This window comes from Salvia miltiorrhiza, chromosome 1, assembly GCF_028751815.1.
Source record: "Salvia miltiorrhiza cultivar Shanhuang (shh) chromosome 1, IMPLAD_Smil_shh, whole genome shotgun sequence".
Taxonomy (NCBI): Eukaryota; Viridiplantae; Streptophyta; class Magnoliopsida; order Lamiales; family Lamiaceae; genus Salvia; species Salvia miltiorrhiza.
The window spans coordinates 1,177,786-1,196,736 of NC_080387.1; the positions used below are offsets into that span (position 1 = coordinate 1,177,786).

Here is an 18,951-nt window from a genome sequence, read left to right on the forward strand (position 1 = left end):
TTTTTATCTCTTAAATATGACTTATAATTGGACCTTTTTTTTTTTGACAAAATCACTTATAATTTCGATTGAAAGTTTAATTGGTTGTTGGCCAAATTTGATCGAATTATTTATTCATTTGATCCATAAAAAAAATATTTAAAGTGACATGATCCTTGATCATCTATTTTAGGATAATTGTTGCTATGTTGTATTTGTTATTATTTTATCAAAATATAAATTTTAAAATTAAACTATATATTCATTAAACGCTCAAGTACAACAACATTAAATGCTGAAGATTTGAAGATAGTCCTTGCAAGTACCAAAGCTTTCCTTTTCGTGTTAAAGTTGCAGAAGCACCATACTCCGAGGACAAGACAAATTCAAATTGTTGCTACATGGAGTATCTGAAGATTGCCACCTCAGCCCAAGAAGTGACATCCTCTCACAACGGCAGAAATCCTGAAGACCATCTCTCCAACTGATCTATTCAAGACTTCGCCTATAAATAGAGCTTGAGGAATGCTTGCAATCTACACCGATTTGAAGACATACGCTGAAGCTCTATTAAATTCACGAGCCAACAACTTCATAGATAGAGCTTTGAATCGAAGAAGAGAGTACTTAATTGATGTAAAATCTGTCTAGTTGATTACCTAAATTTTCTTAGAAAACTAGGCAATTCTTGTTTTATCGTAAGCCCATAATAGATTACTTGAGAGCCTGTTCTCAGTAGTCTTAGTTGGAAGAGTCCAAACCCCTTTTCAACCGAGTGAAAAGAGTGTTTGAGTCGGTCCCTTGGCACCAGCAAGCCAAGGGGGAGTTCAGACCAGGGTTCTGACTCCAAAGATCTTAGCAAAGTGCTGATAGGGCATGGGTGTGTCTAAGCGTGCTAAGAGTGAGTGAGAAATCCAACCCAGGGTGTTGATAGGTTTGCTGTGCACCTATATGCATTAGCCCAGAGTGTTTGTCAGTCTAATCATCTGGCCGTGGAGTAGGAATGTTGTTTCACTACCACATAAAAATTCTTGTGTCCTTTACCTGTTTTCACTTATTCCTTATTTGTGTTAAAACTGTTTTCAACTGAACTGGCTTAACTGAAAAGTGTAAATAAGGGTTTTATAAGTGACAAACCTTTTCCAAAAGGCTATTCGCATTAAGTTTAAATTCCGCTTCTTAGCTATTAGTCTCACTGATCATTCTGCGGACTCTGCTATGTTTTAAAAACTATAGACTGAAGCCTTACGTAGGTTAAGCTTTACGCTCGACTGATATCAAATTACTGAAGTCATTTCAGTATCAGTCTACAACCTATTTGCAACTGAAATTTGGTTAATTTTGTTTTATTTTGCGAAAAATAGCCTACAGGTGTATCCCTCCCCCCCCCAATACACGTGTTCAGTCAACCTTCCGGGACCCCAACAATTGGTATCAGAGCAGGTTGTTCACAAGAACAAGCTGTTCTAACCTAGTTCTTACTAAACTAGATCTTTTTTAAGTGGGTTGTCTCCGTCACACACTCTTCTTCCATATGTGTCTTACTCTCTCAATTTACATCATCCCTGTTCTGCCATGAAATAATTGATGTAGGACATTCTTCTTATTGATGTCCTCATTGATTTACATGAGATGTTGAAGTTCCCCTCACAAGAACTTTCACACATCGCGTGACATGAGATGATCTCTTCTTTAATGACGCATCGAGCTGATTCAAAGTCAACTTTGAAAATGAAGCTTGAAAGGGTTGATCTGGAGACTCAGACTTCCAACTGCACAGAAAGTATCAGTTTCAGACAAGGAACGACAATGCAATCTTCTCCTGCAACTGAAACTGATACCCACATCGTCAACAGGAGTAATGCAGTGCTTCTGTCGATTGAGGATCTGGAAACAATCCACCTCAATCTTCTGATGATCAGCGACCTTGCAAAACTTGAAACAAGAAAATGAACTACCTTCGATAGTCTCCCAGAAGAAGGCAAGATTATGAAGCATGCCATCGAGGAAGGTTCTCAACATCATTCACTTCATGACTGGACCTTCCTTAGATTGGTGTTTGCAAATGCTTCACTCATATTCATTCTAAAAAGGAATGAATCACCGAAGAATCTGCCAAATAAGATGAAGAAGTCAACCAAGGAAGATCAAACAGACGTCATCAATGGCAAACATTTAAGAGGAACTGAGCTCGGGAACTCAGAACGTGGAAAATACTGCACCAAATCGAAGAATCAATCTCCACAACCTCTGCATCCTAAACTCCAACTGAAGCCCAGATATCTTCAACCAAAGCTGAAGACGAAGCCACTAGAAGCTGGTGTTCACCATCCTCTGGGTCGCTTGTCCACTGAAGAACATCACTGGAGCTGTTGACTGAAGCATAGTCAACTGGAGTTCAGTCAACTGAAGTTCCCCTACTGAAGCTTTGTCAACTGAAGACTTAAGTCTACAATCAAGGGAGAACAAACAATTTTAGTACAACTAAAATGTTGACATCGACTGATTACAAGGATCAGTCGACTTGTAAGTATTTCACACCCATGTTAGAATGTAATCTGATTATGTTTTACATGCATATGTCTTTGTAATAAGTTGTATTCTTGTAACTTACAGATTGAGTAGGAAAATGATTGTTGAGACACTGAAAAGATCAGCAAATCATTGCAAATCCTTGTTGCCTAAGTATCTTGCTTACATCAGCAAATCATTGCAAATCCTGACTTTTTAGGCATTAATCTTCTTACGGACGTGAATTTTTATCAACTCCTACTCTGAAATACGATCATCAGCGCACTGATCACATCAGAAAAATTTTTCAACTTCCTTGTCAATATTTTTCTCGCTAATCATCTCATTAGCAGACCTTTTAAATTTTCCTATCATGATTATTGAGAAATATTCGTTTAATGATCTCTCTGAGGTAATTATCAAATATCTTTTCCAATGATAATTCCTCCAGTCTGTTTTGATCCAGAACATCTTAAATAGATTTAATTTTCACCCTCTTTCTGTAAGGGGGAATGGGACTTAATCAACTTGATTCATATCTATCTAGATGATCAGTCAATTAGAAACTTGTGTTAAAGAAGTTCTAGGATTTTGACTTGATAATTTCCCACTTCCTTTTGTGACTTAAATCTTTTGAATTTTTACTTCACTCACTTGCATTCCTTCATCTGCGTTTTTCAAATTGTGGTTAACGAACGTGTGACACATTAATCTGAACCAATGATGTCACGTCGACACGTCGTAAGTCAAACTGTTCATAATTCTCTATGAACACAAAGGTCTCCTATTGTTGGTTTCGAAAATCACCTCCATTTTTCAAACTTTCATCTTCATCTTACCTCTGATTCCACAGCACTCTTCTTTGAGAAATCTTCAACTTTCAGGAAATTTCTGAACATTTTTCTCAAAACAATGGCACCTAATGTCTCTTGCGTCAACAAATTTGTACGCTACGACGCCGCCCTTCACATACCGAGCTTTCAAACTCAACCAGGATTCGAAGAGGCTACTACTATCCTTCAACGACATAGTTGGATGGATTTTGTTCAGGCAGAACCACCATTTCTTTTGAAATCTCATGTACAACAGTTCTACACTAATCATAAGATCAATGCCGAATGTCACCATATTTCTTATGTGATCGCCTTCACAACTGAGAATTTGAAGGAGAAAGAGGAGGTCAAAATTGACATCACGCAAATTGTCCAGAAATTGTACCATCTGCCCAACATCAGACCTATTCCCGACATCCAAGATGAAGAGGCCAACAAGACTCTTAAAGCCGCTGTTAAAGACAAAAAGTATCCTCTGAAAACACTCTGAAGCTTTTAGATCTGAAACCAGAATACAAGCTCTTGGCGAGGATTATCCACAGATGCTGGATAGGGACAACAGGATCTCATGATCAAGCTTCACAAAGTCAGAAAAACATTTTGGCTGCTTTAATGAAGGAAGGACCATTCAATTGGGAGAAGGCTTATCTACAACTGCTCTCTGAAGAGCCATTACTCAAGAAGACTTCCAAGATGCTGAGGCAGGGTAGCCGAGTATCTCAGATCATAATTGAAGCATCAAAGCATATCACTGCCTTCTGGCCAGATAAGATCAGTTTCAAGCAGTATCTCAGATTCGTTAAGGGAGGTTCCAAATCAAAATCAGTTAAGACTGAAACTTCATCGTCATCAACTGAAGTTTCTCTACCATACTCTCCCGCTGAAATCAGAAGTTCACCTCCTGAGATCCCAAATGATATCCCACGCTGGCCAAGAATTACCCCCACCAAATCTGCACTTGTTCTTAGTTCTTCAAACTCTCTTTCACCACTTAAATCCTTAAAGCCAAAATCCGGAAGGATCTCTGTGATAACTCCCAAATCCAAAGCCTTTACTATCAAATCCTCGTCAGTGCCAATTGCCTCTCGCACTAAAGCACTAGAAAGAGAAGTAGTCAACTTCAAGTTATCTCTCGAAAGTGAAGCCACTGCATATCTTCAAAATATCTTTCCTAGCTTTAATATTTCAATCGAAGCTCACAGAAATATCCACCGGCTCCTCATTTTCACCTTTCTCAAAAATGCTCCTTACTTTCAGATCCATGATGTCAAAGCCATCGACTCAGCTGACAGCCTCGCCGTTGAAGAGGCAGAGCTTTCCAGTATTTTTCGCTTCACCCGTCTCAAGCAAAGAAGTTCGAGTACAGTGACTCTTGGATACCAGAGGACTTAAACGACTGTTGGGAAGCTCTCAAGGAGATTTACACCAAATGGGTCAAGTTTGCAAACATCAGTCAAGATTCTGAAAACCAAGAGCCAGCATGGAAATACTTTCTTAACCACTAGCCAGAAAGACCACAGATCGAAAGGTTAATTCAGGCTGTAAGGAATATCAGTAAACTCCCGATGATTCCTCTGTTGAAAGTGGTATCTCTTCCTCGACCCAAAGCACTGGTCAATCGAGAAATCATCAAAAAGGATATTGACACAATCTGCAAGATCTGGAAGTTCAATCCTACTGAACATCAAAAGAGTATCAGCCATGTCACACTAACTGTGTTAAGGATTTATGGTTAGAAGCCTTAGCTAGATCTCTTGTGATGATCTTCTTGTATCTGGTCTCAGTTTATATATGCAAACTGATGTCTCACCAGTTTCTTTAGTAATGAAATCATCATGACTTCCGATCCCATCCTGATGACAATTTTCTGTTGTCCAGGCTCCGATTTATTTCTATGACATGATTACCTCTTATATACTGTTATGTTCTGCTCAATTTCTATTTTTCAGTCAATTACACTTACCTTTCGAAATGATAGAATATTTTGTTTAGGGGGAACTTCAGTCACCTCGACTAGAATTATACTTCACTGTCGTCACCTGTTTTAGGACTACTTGTAAGGTTTTAGCATCATTAAAAATGGGGAAATTGTTGGGACACAAAAAGATATCCAACCTCTTGATTTTGATGATACCAAAACTATTAGAGAGCTTATCTTTCTTATATTTCTCTTATGGACTTAAATATTTTAGTCCTCACTAGTTTAAACTGAAAATCAAACAACCAAATACTGAAGACTGAAGGCAGCACCACTGAAGCCTGTTAAATGAAGTACCAAAGGACGCATCCTGACTGAAAGTCATCAGTCACCAATCAGAGATACTCAAGCAATTCATGTCATCGTCAAACTGAAGTCCAAAGCAAGTACCAGTCGACATTCTGCATCAAACTGAAGTAAAGAGTATCAGACACGCCGCATTAAATGCTCAAGTACAACAACATTAAATGCCGAAGATATGAAGATCGTTCTTGCAAGTACCAAAGCTTCCATTTTCATGTTAAAGCTGCAGAAGCACCATACTCCGAGGACAACACAAATTCAAATTGTTGCTATATGGAGTATCTGAAGATTGCCACCTCAACCCAAGAAGTGACATCCACTCACAACGACAGAAATCCTGAAGATCATCTCTCCAACGGATCTATTCAAGTCTTCGGCTATAAATAGAGCTTGAGGAACACCTGCAATCTTCACCGATTCGAAGACATACGCTGAAACTCTGACAAATTCGCGAGCCAACAACTTCACAGATAGAACTTTTAATCGAAGAAGAGAGTACTTAATTGATGTAAAATCAGTCTAGCTGATTACCTAAACTCTCTTAGAAAACTAAGCAATTCTTGTTTTATCTTAAGCCTAGAATAGATTACTTGAGAGCCTGTTCTCAATAGTCTTAGTTGAAAAAGTCCAAACCCCTTTTCAATCAAGCGAAAAGAGTGTTTGAGTCGGTTCCTTGGCACCAGCAGGCTAAGGGGGAGTTCAGGCCAGGGTTCTAACTCCAAAGATCTTAGCGAAGTGCTGATAGGGTACGAGTGTGTCTAACCGTGCTAAGAGTGAGCGAGAAATCTAACCCAGGGTGTTGGTAGGTTTGTTGTGCACTTATATGCATTAGCCAGAGTGTTTGTCAAACTAATCATCTGGCTGTGGAGTAGGAATGTTGTTTTCGAACCACATAAAAATCCTTGTGTTCTTTACTTGCTTTCAGTTATTCCTTATTTGCGTTAAAACTGTTTTCAACTAAATTGGCTTAACTGAAAAGTGTAACTAAGGATTTTATGAGTGACGAACCTTTTCTAAAAGGCTATTCGCATTAAGTTTAAATTATGCTGCTGAGCTATTAGTCTCAGTGATCATTCTGCGGATCGTCAGTGAGATCAATAACTCTGCTCTGTTTTACAAACTATAGACTGAAGCCTTACGTGGATATCAGTTAAGCTTTACGCTCGGCTGATATCAAATTACGGAAGTCTTTTCAATATCAGTCTACAACCTATTTCCAACTGAAATTTGGTTAAGTTTATTTTGTTTTGCGAAAAATAGCCTACATGTGTATTCCCTCCCCCCATACACCTATTCAGTCAACCCTCCGGGACCCCAACAATCTGATACGCCTCCATCTATAAGATGGTTTCATTTTCATTTTAAAGCTACTATCTTCATTCTAAATAAAATATAATATTCTAAAATATAATTTTTTTATATTAGATTTTTGGCATGCACTATGTATTCATGATCATTTTAACATATCAGATTTTTTTTGAAAATTTTAATAATAAATACATAAGAGAACTATACTCAAGCATAAAAAAGAACTAAAACTTTCTTTATCTCTGTTGAAAATATATCTTATAGATATATCTTATGTGTGTTGACCAAGAAATCTCCCTAAAATCCTAGCTTCCTACTTGTATAAATAGAGGCCTTTGGCCCTCATATTGATGGCGCTCAATACATATTCTCTTCTCTATTCTCTAGTTTGTAACACGTTATCAGCAGGATAGTTCTAGTTCTCTCATCTCTCTCCGATCGTAAAAGGTAATTATGCTTTAATCTTTGTGCCGTCAATATGTGTCGATGTTATGTGAATTATATAAGAGTGTAGCTAATTAAATAACTTCATCTCTATTTGATTTCACAAAATTCTCATATTATGTATGATTTTATAGAAGAAGTTTTAGAATTTTAATGGCTTGATAATCAAGAAATCTATTTTGAGATTTAAGGGATAGAATCTGCTTTATTTGATTTTATGCATCCAATCGTTTCTATATAATATATCTCCTTTTGATAGCTATAATATTCGTATGATTCATAAGATCTGTAATGAGATATAGAATCAATTCATATGTTTGTTTATTTCTGTGTTCTAGATTAGAAAAAAGCTGTTGTACTTGGTTTTTCTATTTTGACGGGCTGCAATATTTAGTAAAATAAAATAAATTATGATAAAGTAGGCGCATAATCAACAAATTTTACTTGTACTAGGTTTCGAAACTGAGACCGGCGCCTAACCATCTAGTTCAGTCTCGTAACTGATGTAATTAAATTGTTGCAATTGATACCATCTAATTCAATTGATGTAATTGATACCACCTAATTATTTTTTGCATATAATTCAATCTCGTAACTTTGATTAGATTCCATAATTTTGATTAGATTATCATCTAGATGACTTTATCAACAGTTTGTGGTTGATGCATACACCATGGTGGAATCTTCTAGACTATTGCATGTGATGAGTTCGTTAACTACAATGGTTGATTTAGAATAAAATGATTCACCTGTAGTATGCAAGGGATCGGTAAAGTAGTGAAAACAGTGGAAAGAGAGTTGTATTTGTTGATAATGTGTATTTACAATGGTGGATGTGTTCCCTATTTATAGAGATATTACAACACGTCCCGTACGAACCCCGCGTCGGCTATGATGATTCTCCCACAAAACTGTCAGCAATTCGTACGTCTCGGCCATAATCTAGCACAAAATCTCTTCAGCTCTGGGTTTTCCTTGGTAGACATGTCAGTCTAGTTCGATGAAGCGAGTTGTTTTTGTCTTGTTTATTCCAACTCTGACATCCGATCCCTATTGCGCTCTTCTCGTTAAGTAAGCTCTGGCTCCTTCTATAATAGAATTCCTTTGTTTCGGCTCAGAAGCTCTTACTGCGTGGGCTCTTCGCAAAGAATATCGTTCGGAGTCTTCTTTGCTCCTTCGGTTTCAGGGTTGGAATTTTCAATGCTGTCTGATCTAACTTACGCATATTTTACTCCTTATCAGCTACTCCCCCCAGTCTAATTGAGTATTCTTTTGTTTATACTCAATTAGCTTCCTGATATATTTTCTTCATTTTTTAGGGTTGGATTTTTCCCTCTACAGAGCATTAATTATCTGTCAGCTTAGTGGACCCTGGCCACGTCTAATCATCTCGCTTCCTTTCAGAAAAAAACGCTCATTCGGTTTTAACTTTCTTCTGAAAATGCCCCGTGTTGTCCCCCTATTGCACTGATGAAACCCTCGTTCTCCGCGCCGCCCTTACATATATATAGTTCTTCGACTTCTTCATTTTTCACTTTCGACATTCTTACTCACCAACAACTTCTTCGACTATTTTATGCTCCCGCCGTTTCTTCGACGCTTGCCAGACCCTATTCACTTCTTTCCCTTTCCTGCGACCTGATTTAGGTATTGTCATCATTCTTTTCTTCTTGGGTTGTGTAGCGTAAGAACCTTCGTCGTCTTTTGATTTAAAAAGTTTTCGGGAGTGTGTCGTAAAGACAATAAAGATGTCTTCGTATTCTGTTCCCGCATCTGTTATGGGGGTAAAAGAAATGAAAAGATTGGAGAAGGCGCTCCGAGGGCCTATTCTCGGTTTAGTTTTCCACCTTCCTGACAATAAGTCCTTAGAGACTCCCTCCAATATTCGCGAAAAGAGCATAGCACTGTGGGACCAGCAAGTAGTGGCAGGGCTGCGTCTTCCTCCTCTTTTTCTTGTAGACATTTGTAATTACTTCTGCATTCCCTTCTATCAAATAGCCCATTCAGCTCTGCAAAAGGCTTTTTTCTTTCATATCCTGGTTAAGTATCACGGCTGTCAAGACACAGCGCAACTTTTTTGTCAGACCCAGATCCTCAAGAAAACGAACACCCCTTACTATTTTTCTACCACTAAAAAATTTAAGACCACATTCATGAGTAAACTGCCCTCTAGTGATAAGAATTTTGTAAATAAATATTGTATTGTGTCCACAGTCAAAGGGACCTGGCGTGCATTCGCCAACGTTACTGACGTAATCTGGCACCCGGAGCGACATACTCTGTCGTACCGTCCTATCCCCGCTCACTCCGATGATGATTTAGAAATCTTCAATAGACTTAACTTCCTCCACTCTGTAAAACCGTTTATTTGCAAGAATTTAGTGGAGAATAGTTTAGCCCTGGCGGCTAACGGGTTGTTTTCCCGTTTCCTCGAGTCCAAGATAGGTAATGAAGTTATCTCTGATCTTTCTTTACTTGGTGAGTGCGATGATAACATATGCAAGATAATGATACTTATTATTATTCTTCATATATGGATTGGATGGCGGACTACGATAACCTCCTGCCAGCCCCAACAGAGGAGGATGAGACCAGAGCTGAGACTCCCAACAGGGATGCTGCCAAAGATGACAGTGGCCTAACAAATGCTCCCTTCGACACTGACACGTCTCGGACTGTCAGCAACACCCAAGAGTTTAGGGGGCCAACCGAGGCCCTCCCTTTTATCAACATTTCGACAACTGAGGGTGTCTTCTCAGTTCCGATTTCTTATGTCCCCTTATCTCCCGGTCCCCGCCGCCCTGCTCCAATTTTGGAGCGCGTTCCCGAAGTCTCCACAGTTCATACCAGGCTGAGGGATGAAGATGAAGAGGAACAACCAGACGAAGAGATAGAGATTCTCGACGTCTCACTCGTATCTGCCATCTACCCCGGGGGTGCCGAAGCTGCCCAAAAAAAGAGAAAAAAAGATTCAACCAAGGAAGATGTTGAGGAGTTAGCTCGAAGGAGGAAGGCAATCCGCTTTGGCAAATCTGTAGCCAAGGATCCAGAGCTGCCGGGGGATGCCCCCGTTGAAAGAACCACACTTTTGGTCTGCCCCGTCTCTAGCATAGAGGGACGGGAATTTATGAACAAATGACAGCTTGGGTTCACCTGGAAGATCAAGCCCGTGCCCGCAAGGCTTCGGGCAAAGAACTGGCTAAGTCATTGGGTCGCATGTACATGATGGTACGCTTTATCTTTTCTTTATATCTTTATGCCCTTCTTTATAATCTAGCTCAGTTTCTATCACTTCAAGGAGGAGGCCCAAAGGGCGGAAGCCCTGCGCCAAGTCAAGATTTTTGACGAGGTGGAGAGGAGTTTGCATGAAGCCAGGTCTGCTTTGGCCCTCAAAGAGAAAGAAACTTCTCAGGCTACCTCCCGCCTCAGCGAGGTGGAGGCAGAGTTGGCCCGCGCCCAGGCTCGATTGATAGAGCTGGAAGTTGAAAAGAACTCCTTGGAGTCAGCTTACCAGGAGGCTAAGCGAGAAAGTCACGAGCTGGGGTATCAGTTTAAGGGACCGTTACTCCAAGGAATACGATGAGTCTAAAAGGAGATGGAGGGAGGCACGTATCCGAGCTCACCGTGAAGCGTACGTATTCGAGGCCCGCGACCAAAGACTGGAGTTCTTCTTGTCACCCCACGAGCATCAATTCCTCAAGATCCTCTTCGAAGGGACGCTGGAGGCCTTCTGCAAGACTCCTGACTTCTTGCAAAAATTTGTCCCTGCCATGGCTTGCATGATTACAGAGATTGGCAGGAGAGGAGCCGAAATGACTAGAGCCACTCTAGCACAGGTGGCGAAGCTGGATTTGCAGGCCCTTTTGCGATCCCTGGATAACAATGCACTGTGTGCCAAGCTGGGCATTGATCCTAATGCTCCTGGCAGTCTTGACTGGTGGTACCCGATCCTGGAACGCACTCTTCAGTAATTCACCGTGGGACTTTGCTCGGAAGATGTACCGGAGAAGCCTATCTTTGCTAGCCCTTTTCTTGGGGTTCTTTATGAATTTGTGCAGGACTTGTCTGGAGACCGTGCCGCCCCCAGGTCCTTCACGGAGTTCGGACTGTATCCTCCCCAACCGCTTACTTCTGACCTTGATAGCTAGCCTCCCATCCTCCCAAGAGGATGTCCTTGAGCGATTGGCCAAACTTTATAAGGATGAGGCTAACTTCACTCATTCCTTGGTGGGGGATCTGTCTAAGGATCCCGATCCTTTCCCGGACGTTGATGCTTCCAAGACTTTGCCCGTATTTGCTGAAGGCCCTTCTTCAACCATCCCCGGCTCTGACGCTCCCAGCTCTGACCCTGTTTCCATCCCGGCTCCTCCAAAATCTAAAACCTCCCCCAAGTAGATAGGTTGTTATCCCCTTTTCATCGTCGATGTTTGTGAATATTCTGTTTCTGAACATTTGTTTTTGAACTTCTTTTGATTTGTAGGTCTGTGGATCTGATAACTGTTATTTTCTTCCCTTTGGTTTTTCTCGCCTTCATAACTTGTATATGTTTACTCTGCTCTTCAAACCCGTAGTTTATCAATTTCTTATCATTTTGCTCCTCTTGTTATTGTCTTATTTTATAAACTCAGCATCCATGTTGAATCACTTCTGTATGTTCATACTCAAATAATTTTCCAAACTTAATACTTGCTTCGAGCTGACCTTGAGCTCTGGTTTAAGCACCTGCTCGCACTAAGTCATCTCCGGGAGCTCGAGCTTAGGCAGCTTCTAAAATCCTCCCTGCTGATGTCCGCGCTAAGGCAGCTCTGGGAGCTCGCGCTTATGTGACTTTTAAACTTAATGCTCGCACTAAGCTAACATTGGGATCCGGTTTAGGCAGCTGCCCGCACTAAGCTAGCTCTAGGAGCTCGGGTTTAGGCAATACCTAAAAACTTAACTCATAATGCCCGCACTTAGGTAGCTTCTAAATCTTAAGTGCCCGCGCTAATACCAGCATTGGGATCCGGTTTAGGCAACTGCCCGCGCTAAGCCAGCTCTAGGAGCTCGATCTTAGGCAGCATCTAAAATTTTTAACCCTCTTAATGCCCACGCTAAGGCAGCTCTGAGAGCTTGCGCTTAGGCGACTTCTAAATCTTAAGTGCTCGCACTAATACCAGCATTGAGATCCGGTTTAGGCAGCTGCCGGTGCTAAGCCAGCTCTGGGAGCTCGATCTTAGGCAGCATTTAAAAATTTTAACCCTCCAAATGCCTGCAATTAGGCGATTTCTAAATCTTAAGTGCTCGCGCTAATACCAACATTGAAATCCGGTTTAGGCAGCTGCTCGCGCTAAGACAGCTCTGGAAGCTCGAGCTTAGGCAGCATCTAAAGTCTCGAATTTTTTATCCCGAAAAAATATGATATGACTATTAATGTATAAGGTATATATGGGGTATACACCCCTACTCCCCCCTAGTGTTGTGCACGTACTTTAGAAGTCAAGCACGATTGTTCTGCAGCCCTGCAACTTTTGTTTGTGAATGCATAGAAAAAATGGAGTCAAACGCGGGTAATTACCCTAAAACCAAGAATCCCATTTTATTAAAGAAACTTGGCCTCAAACCTCGTTAAAACCCATGTGGGGAAAAAGAGTATTTTGTCTACAATGATAAATCAGAGCTGTAAGTTCTTAAGTATAAAACTTTTTCAGAGTGTTGATGTTCCAAGGCCGAGTGAGTGGCCTCCCTTCACTATCAGACAAGTGGTATGCTCCGCCGCTCAGCACTTCTGTTACCACAAAAGGACCTTCCCAGTTGGGATCAAACTTCTTGGTTGGGTGCAGTGCGTCTGTTCGCTTTAATACAAGATCGCCCTTGTTAAACTTTCTAACTGCCACTTTTTTGTCGAACCCTGCTTTAATGATGCCCTTGTATTTTGCATCTCTGAGAACGGACGCATCTCTGCACAACTCAATGAAATCCAAATCTAGACGTTGGAGTTCATCATTTCGTATAGGGTCGTAATGCAGAACCCAATGTGAGGCCAAGCGCATTTTTACCGGTATAACAGCATTGGAGCCATATACTAGTGTGAATGGTGCCTCCCATGTTGCAGTTTTTGGGCTAGTACGATGAGCCCACAAGACACCGTCTAGCTCTTCCACCCATCTTCCCTTACTCTTTTCTAGCCGCTTTTTCAATCCCTCGCAAATTGTGCAGCTGGTTAGCTCCACTTGACCATTGGCTGGTGGGTGAGCCACCGATACAAAATGCTGAACGATATCCATTCTGTAGAAGAATTCCTCTATCCGCTTCACTATAAACTGTGACCCATTATCTGAGATGAGCACTCTTAGTGATCCATACCTGCAACAGATGTTGCGCCATAGAAATCTTTTGATAGTACATTCATCGATTTTTCATATTGCTTCCGCCTCCACCCATTTGGAAAAGTAATCCACCGCTAATATAAGGAAGCACTTCCCTCTCGGGGCAGTAGGGAGCTTTCCCACTATATCAATTCCCCACTTGTCGAAATGACAGGTGGCATACATAGTCCCCATGGTTTCCCCTAAGAGATTGATGCGCGGAGCATACTTCTGACAAACTTCACATTTTTTGACAAAATTTATGGCATCTTCTCCCATTCTTGGCCAATAAAACCCAGCCCTAACGATCTTTCTCATTAAATCCTTGTAACCAGCATGGTTTTCGCAACATCCCTGGTGAATTTCTTTGATGGCAAATTGTGCTTCCTCTGGAGACAAGCACTTTAGCAACGGGTCAGTGAAGGACCTCTTGTATAATTGATCGTTGATCATGCAGTATCTTCCGTAAAGGCATCGCTGGGAAATGATCGGGTCGAGCTGCTCTCCCGTTTGTAAAAAATGGATAATGGGAGCTCGCCAATCTTCTTTGACTTCCACACTTGGTATGCCCTGTTTCCCCTCCGAGAGCAGAGTCACTGAGTTCATCCAGCTATGTTCGACTGTGCTGGCCATGCATGCTAGAAGGCCAGCCCTGTTATTCTGTTCTCGCGGTATTTGTTCGATACAATAGTCCTAAAATTTAGACATTGTTCCTTAGCCCGAACATGATACGTACCATTCTATTATCTTTGATGTTATACTCTTGTAGTGACCCGCTCTTTTATCAGTATTTTAATTACAGTATTGCGTGTTTAATTTTCTATCTGCCAGTAATTGAAGCGTTTTATGTTTTCATCTATGTTTATGAATTTCGCTTTTTGGAGACAGAGTCACTATACTAGCAAGTATGCATTTATTTATCTTCGCGTGTTTAAGACCGCGATGAGAATCCTTGAGTCGATGAATTATTATTTTTTCCGAGTTATAACCAACTTAGCTAAGTCGTGTTATTTATCAAGATGGAGTTTATTTTCACTTTGTTGCTTAAGTCGTGAATTATTCCCGACTTTGAGGCTAATTAAATCTACAGATTTAATTTAAGAATTAGAATGACGAACGAATTAAATCTACGGATTTAATTTAGCTTTTATCGATTTTACAGAAACGCGAAACCAGTATTTCTAATACTGAGAAATCAACCCTGAAGGATTTTACTTAGATCTTTTCTCTTAAATCACTTCACCTCTCAAGCCACCCAATCCTAACACTTGCCAATGCCACAAGTTACCTCCCATTGGTGGCAACAAGAACCATCATTTCTTGGCATTGGAACTACCAAATTGCATGCCACAAGTTACCTCCCATTGGTGGCAACAAGAACCATCATTTCTTGGCATTGGAACTACCAAATTGCATGCCACAAGTTACCTCCCATTGGTGGCAACAAGAACCATCATTTCTTGGCATTGGAACTACCAAATTGCATGCCACAAGTTACCTCCCATTGGTGGCAACAAGAACCATCATTACTTGGCAATGGAACTACCAAATTGCATGCCACAAGTTACCTCCCATTGGTGGTAGCCACCCCCACCCTATCCTACCCCAAATTTTCGTGCATAGCCTCCCCAAAAGCAAGAGTGGCTACAAACTTCTCCCATTCCATCCATTTTCACTCCAAGAAAGTGCTAAGACAAGAAAGTGCTCTCACTCTCTTCTTCCCTCTCCATTTTCGTCCCTCCACATCTCCCCCACTCCCAAGACTCTTCTCCCACCATTATCACACTCCATAGAAGCCCTTGAAGCCCCAAGAGGAGTATCAAAGCAAGGGAGAGCATGGGAAAACTAGGGCGTAAAGTTAGAGTGAAGGTTGTGCTTCGAGGGTGAGTTTTCTTTTGTCTTCTCAACTGAAAATACTTTAAGACCATGGATTTTTACACATATGTGTGATATATTATGTGAGGATATGTTTTATGATTTTGGATGATTATTTTGGTAGAGTTTATTGGGTGAAAAACCGTGCATGAGGTAAGGCAGCGAATCTGCCATAAGCACACTGCTCCGGCAGTATTTTGCAAGGCGATTCCATCCATCCAAACGGTCCCCAAAAATTCCCAAATTAATTGTGTATCATCTTTCACATGTTTTCTGAACTTTGGTAAAATTTCAGAAGGTTTTGAGCTCTTATGATTTATTTATGAATTTTTAAAACATCACTGCCCATCTGGAATACATTTTTGGTAAATACTCTTTGGGAGGCCATAAGTCAGGTTCCAATCGGTGAAAGCCTCTGAAACTTGAATATGTCACTCTAGACTCTCGTATCTTTCTTTTGGCATCGGCCTCACCATTTTTGAGAAAGGGAAACAACCGGTATAAATTCTTGAGATCTAGTTCTTATTCCTTATAACATCCAGTAGGTTTTACAAACCTACGACTTTGAGCTCGCAAAGGCCGACTTAAATCTTTGATTCTCAAGCCTATCTTTCTACTAAATATTCACTTACATGTTGGGAAGTTACTTGTTCAGTTTTAGAATTTTTGGTGAAGTCTAAAGTGGTTTTTCCGATTTATGTTCTGAATCTGCCAAACTTGAACTCTTTTTGTGCACTGAACTTTAGACAGTCATATCTTCTAAACCATGAATCTTCTTGGGGTAAATCCAACTGGAGAGTGTCACGCTCTCTCCCTAGTTTCCGGATTGACCCTTGGGGTTCCCAGTGGAGTTTTGTAATGGGAGATATGAATTTTTAAAGAAGGCCCATTGACTTGGTTCTAATCTGGAAATCTGAAATTTCCAGATTTTTGCTTGTTAAGTACCCATCTTTGAGTGGGCATATCTTGCTCGTTTGAACTCTGTTTCATTCAATTCAAATTAGAGAATGATCCTTGAAATGTCTAGTTTCCAGAATGTCCTTTGGAGCCTCATTTAGAGATCCGAGGCAGAATTGGTGTCTGTTGCAAAACAGCCCCTTAAGAGCTCAAGTTGTTGAATTATTTTTCTAAGTTTGAAAGTTGGTTTTAAAGGATGTTTCATGAAATATTATGTATATGTGCATGACGAGTTTGGGAGATGTTTTGTGCAAAGTTTTCATGAAAATGAGTGAGTTAACCCAGATAAGGCATCAAGATAAGCTAACGTATGTAAAATGCATAATCCCTAGTTCGTTTTTGCGTTGTAAGTCCGGGAATAGGTTGACCTAGAGATCCCAAGTAGACAACGGTTTTGTTATCCATGATATGTGCTAAGAGTTAAGAACTCGTCTTGTAGGAATTGGTTCACAGGACGGTACCATCGCTTAAGATCACCTCTCTTCCACACCGAGGATCAGGTGGGCATTACTTTACTATACGTATATAGAGATCCCCTGCGTATCGTAGGCCTCTTATACGAATCAATGCATGAGATGATTTAACTGTTAATTTCAGTTTTATATATCTATCAAACAAGTTTAAATGCTACCGTTTGAACAGCTTATTTCGTTACAAAATCTTTGAATTAAAGTTATTTCAAGTATTGTCTTGCCATAAAATGTTTCAATTTCAGTATGATATCTATCTGCTTTGGCTTTGCCAATGATGCAATCGAATTCGGGTCCTGAGCAGTTGATAGCTTTCCTGCCAGGACTAGTGTACACCAATGACTGTGAGTCATCTAGCGGGTTGGCCGGTCAAGTGTTCGTGAGAGGTGGCCACCTCTCCGATACACAGTTCCAGATATGATAGAATACAAGAGAACTTAGTCTGATCAGACGAACTTTAAGAATCACAAATATATTTAGTAAGCTTGGGCCTATTTTACAAAAACTCCCTTGCTGTACTGTTATTGATGGCATGACAAATTTACAGTTTTATGATGCATGTATTGTTATATTTAGGCATACGTGCCCACTGAGTACTCTCGTACTCAGCCCTGCATATATTTCTAAATGTGCAGGTTGAGCAGTGGCTGATGGAGATGAAGTGAAGAGCGGAGCTTTTGTCATAGGTTAAATGAATGAACTCTTGGATACATGTCTTCATACATGTAATCAGATTATGTTATTCCGCTGCGTACTCTTAGGTTTTATGTTCTTGCAGTTAAGCCAGTTTTATCTAAACCTACAAGTCTGTTCGAGTCTTGTGACTAAACATCAGGTGTATTATAAATTTTCCCTTCTTTAAACAAATTTTAGTTCGATCCTCTATTATTTGTTCACCCCCTTTTTTGTCGCCGTCGATAACTGTGTCCTTAGTTACGTTTTCCTGGCTTATTTATCCTTAATTAAGTCCGGTCGTGACAGAAACTCCCTTTCTATTGCCGTCGATAACTGTGTCCCTTCGTCGCGGTTTCCCGGCTTAGTTATCCTCAATTAAGTCGAGTAGCGTCCGTGACAGAGTGGTATCAGAGCAGTTCGTTTGCTCTGAATCCAAGAGTTACCTAGTTAGTCCTGAATTTTATATTAGTTTGGAAAAGTCAGTCGACAAAAGCTCAGCACTTCATCGCATCGTCACGCTCAACAAGAAAGAAAGAGGTAATAATTTACGAACGTTAAAAGTCCACGTTTCATACGAATGTGCTGATGCTTACTTTTCAAGGTTTATGCTTTAGTGATTGATTTGATATATCAATGAACTTAGATGCGTTAAGAATGCATGATCACTGTTACGAGAAGAACAGTAGAAACTAGAAACTCAGTTATCTTTCACTATAGCCATAGTGAAGAGCCAAGAAAGAGGAAGAAAATCAAATGTCACTTGAAGAGACACGAGAATCCAATGAGAAGGTATGCACTAAGATGAAAAGAAGAGTGTCACACACGAGTAAGTGACACGGGCATAGTTCATTATTCGGGCTGTTCACACGTGACAGAATACCGAACCAACTATTACCTTACCCGACCAGAACTTAGTTGAGACATTGCTCACAGCGATGAGAGTGATTTATGCAATTAGCTAGCGGTGGTGTGATGAGCTAATACTCATTTCAAACCCCTCAATTATCACCAGTTATGACATGAAGAGAACCTTCATGATTTATGTTCGAATTTCAGAGCTAGGCTCACAAGGGGTTATAACGCTTTGTGCATGATTCCTTAATATTGCGATTAGAACTGTTAGCTTACAGTTTTAGATACTCGAAACCTTTCTGATTAAAGTTACCTATTACATTACACGTGAGCATCATTTAGAACCCCTATTAATTACGATCACCTGCTACGAATCAGAAAGATAAGATGTGACATGGGTAACTAGAAGTTACCAACCTTTA

General features: G+C 40.5%; 1 long non-coding RNA gene across 1 annotated transcript; it reads left to right on the forward strand.

Annotated features, from left to right (window-relative positions):
* Positions 1 to 15,289: 15,289 nt before the first annotated feature.
* Positions 15,290 to 18,110, forward strand: LOC131007213 (uncharacterized). The gene is made up of 3 exons (XR_009095971.1): positions 15,290 to 15,583; positions 16,972 to 17,032; positions 17,638 to 18,110. It is a non-coding gene; the product is annotated as an uncharacterized LOC131007213 (long non-coding RNA).
* The last annotated feature ends 841 nt before the right edge of the window (positions 18,111 to 18,951 follow it).